This window comes from Crocodylus porosus, unplaced genomic scaffold, assembly GCF_001723895.1.
Source record: "Crocodylus porosus isolate Cpor-Errol unplaced genomic scaffold, CroPor_comp1, whole genome shotgun sequence".
NCBI classification, from domain to species: Eukaryota; Metazoa; Chordata; order Crocodylia; family Crocodylidae; genus Crocodylus; species Crocodylus porosus.
In genome coordinates this window covers 15,171,943-15,175,883 of record NW_017728915.1, presented here as the reverse complement: position 1 = coordinate 15,175,883, position 3,941 = coordinate 15,171,943, and positions in this window count along the sequence as shown.

The following is a 3,941-nucleotide window of genomic DNA, read 5'->3' as shown; positions in this document are numbered from 1 at the left end:
TAGGTATATACTTTATAAACTAACTAAATAAGACATATAGAAAGCATAAGTTTTCATGAACTAAAGCTCACTTCATCAGATTCTGATAAAGGACAAGCACAAAACAATGTATAAAGTGGAGTGAGTGATCTGAATACAAAAGATTGGAAAGGAGGAAGGAGGCAGGAAGGGCGGCAGCAAACAAGAAAAGAGCCCATAGGAACAAAGGAGTAACAAAAATTAATCCAGGTCATGGGATAAGAACCTGTAGTCCCTGTTTAAGACATACTTAACACTTTTTAACTTAACTTTTGGCTGAGCAGGCAAAAGCTGCTGTCAATTCGGCAGTGGCTGAGAGAAGCTGCAGAGTGCACTCTAAATCTGCAGTTTGGACTCAGCCACAATTCTGAAAAGTTTTTTATTCAAAACATGGTGTGTGGGATGTGAGAAAATATGGTATCTTGAAATTCACTGAGATGATGCTTTTGTTCCACACTTCAGTTAGGGGCTGGTGAGCAGGGATTTTAAAGGCTTCAAAGGGTAGCTGTGTGGAAACTGCAGAGCCTGAACTGGGCATCTGTTTTCCAGACTTCTGCCTTGTGCTTGCTACAGTTTCAGAACTGGTCAGCTTCAGGTCTGTTGCCTTCTTAGGAGCAAAGACTGGATGCCTCTTCCAAGAGTTTCTGACTGGGCAATGCTGTAATGTAAGTATTAGTCAGTTCTCCATATCACGGTGGAGAGTTTTCACCCAACTTACCATACCTTCCATTGTCTTTGAGCATCTCTACCACCTAGCATGCTACAGAATGACAGCTCAAGGTTCAATGACCCTGGTACTGGATTATCATTGTCTCAGACTTTGTACCATCCTCTGCAAGTCTGAGAGAGATGTAACTAAAGAGGAAGAAATAAGAGGCTCAATGGATGACAACTTTCTGGGTCCAGCTGTAAGCCTAAAGACCTGAGATGACAAACAGTGGCAATAAAGCTTCAGGATAAGCAGGGCAACCTTTCTTGAGATATGCCTCTACTGCTCCTTACAAGAAAGACAAACCATCTGAAGTGCACTTGAAACCCAGATGGTATCATGAGCCTCCTTGTGCCACACCTTTAGGACTTTGGCCTTTTCCCAGTGCTAATGCCAGTCACAGTTGTGCCAAAAAACTGCCATCTTTGTGATTCTCTGTTTATAAATGTCCTGTTTTTGATAGCTTCTCCTCCGTGGCCACTGGCTTCTCTGTCTCAGAGGGAAAGGAGGTCTTGGACTTCTGCTTGCTTCCAGCTGGTGGAATGTTCTATACACCCACACTCTGGATACTGGTGAATGAGTGTTGGCAGTGCTCTCAAGAACCCAAATTTCCAGGGTACTGGTCCATAAAATGGTGTTACAGTCAACCTTTGCCCCTGACTTTTAGAATTTCAGGATACATGAAGAGCAGTGAAGGTGTGAATGAATCACAGAGGGTTATTTTGGGGAACTAAAGGTGGGTTGGAAGCAAAGCAGTGGCATGCTGCTGGACTGATCAACTCCCTGTACTTTGTGTGAAGCATGTCAGAGTTATCCTTGTTTCATTCAGCATCATTTTTATACAGGTTAGGTGGATGTATAATGTTAAAAGCAAAATCATGCTTAGTACTCTGTTAATTAAAATGTGTTGGCTAACCTACCCTATAACCATGCAATTTAGACAAATCTTTAGTAGCCTAGTAGTAAAGCCTGAAATTGGATTGAGAAGTCCTGCATTCTTGTTCTTGCTGTAACCAGTGAACCAAGCTGTCTCCACTGCTGTGCCAAAATATATAAATGGTACAGCTACAAATACAGCTTTTAAAGTCAGAGGGAAGTAAAAGTGTATTTACCCTCCCCATAGTATGAAACGGCTTCAAACTGTTCACTTACTTGGCACTATGTAAAGCTCATCTTTGAATAGGTATTCAGAGAATCCACGGGTGACCAAGGCCTCTGGTTTTTTTTGGCAGTCAGAAGGGGTGGCATTACTTTGTTTTGCTGCATTTCTTTGTTGACAGTTTGCTTTATGGTGGGCATTTATTTGGTTGCTTTCTGATTGCTATGACTTAACTTCTTTGGTGGATGTCAAGGATTCATAAAACTTAGGAGTGTGTCTTTCTGATCCTCACATCAGAGCAACTATCTGAGGGAAGATAATAAACCCAAGCCACTGGAGGAAGAGACTGTTAATGCATAACTATTAAAAGTCCCTTCATAAGAATGCCCTATGGTTCTGAAGGTTGAGGTAACAGAAGACAACTTCTGTAAAGAAAACTGATTGTGGAATAAAATTCTGCCCCTAACATAAATATACTAAAGTCTGAGAAACATAGGGGAGCATAGGATTTAGTTTGCAATGGTCCTAATAAACTTATTTGGGCAGGGGGGAAGGAGGAAACAGGTAAAAAGTGTAACTGCTATTGCCAAAGTAAAGTCTATTTTTGTTCAGACTTTGAATTAATCAGGGGCAGTTCTTCCATGTGAAAAATATGATCTGTAACACTACCAAGGTCAATAAGACCTGGAACAAATGCTGGTCATACAAACCAGAGAGGCCTACAGTCAACTTGAAAGGGGAGTGGCAAAGCTTTCTAGTTTAAAATTATTTAAACAACAACAATGACAAGCTTTTCAAAGAACACACCATTTCTAGATTTATTTCCTCTTCACTCAATAGATTCATCAAGACTGAAAATCACATACCCTTTTTCCCACTGGAATTTTTCCTGTTTCTATGCTATCTGTTGTTGACATCACAGAGACTTGAATCAGAGAAAGGAGTGGCACTTCATTAGGATATTTAAACACAGCTCAAATGGTGTCCTACTAGGTTCTCCACTTGTTGCTTGATTATTGTCTGCCATCTGCCCATCCCACACATTTATGTTAGAAGCAGGTTCGCAGGCAAGAAAATCTCACTGCCTTCTCCAATATTGGACATGCATGAATACTGCATGACTAATTATTGTTCATCTGATGAATTTTCTTATAAAGAACTTTAAACTCACAACAGCCTTCGAAGCTATAAATACTTTCCCAGAAACTTTGACTTCTGTTAAAAAAATTCCAGCTCAACAGAAAATGGAAAATAACTTTTTTTTTGGCAAAACTAAAGGTTGTTTATAAAATAATTTCAGTTTGGGGTTTTCATTACCCACTATTAGTTAGGACTCAACCTCTGGGGTTTTAAATTTTTTCATAGTCATTTTTTAAAATATAAAACAAATACTTTTTTCTGCAAGAAATAATTGATTTTTTTCAACCAATTCTTGATAGTCCCTCTCCACCTAGCCCAATTCATAGAAACATAGAAATTACAGAGAAGTAGGACTGGATGGGACCTCCAGAAGTCATTTAATCCAACCCCCTGCATGAGACAGGATCATCCCTATCAGAGCCATTATATACAAATCCATTGTCTAAACTCTTTGTAAAAACTGCCATCAGCCTGACAACACAAGACATAACACCAAAACCTGCCAGAGGTAAAGCAGGGGAACCACGGCAGCCATCATCCTGCTTCTATAAAAGTTTGTTAATATATGTTGGGGATATCTTAGGTAGATCCCAGATAGAGGGCTACAGAGGAAAGCAAACCACACCACAGTCCATACTAACCTAGCCATGGGGTAAAATTCCTTCCTGACCCTGATATGGTATTTAGTCTGACCCAGAGTGGAGGGACAAAACCCTCTAGCCAGGAACCTCCTTGCATTCTAGCTCCACAGTGTAGCAAGAAGGATTCTTCCTTGGTTCTACCAGTCTATTTCAGATACTTATGCAGTTGACACTATCACTGTATCTAAGCACTAGGGCTATGCGAAACTGCCATATTTTGATTTGATTTTGGATTCAGCCATTTTGGAGGGACAGTTATTCATTTTTCTGTTTCAGATCACTGTTCTGTTTCAATTCAGCTGAATCTGTTTTGGAATTTCGAGACTGTTTCAGT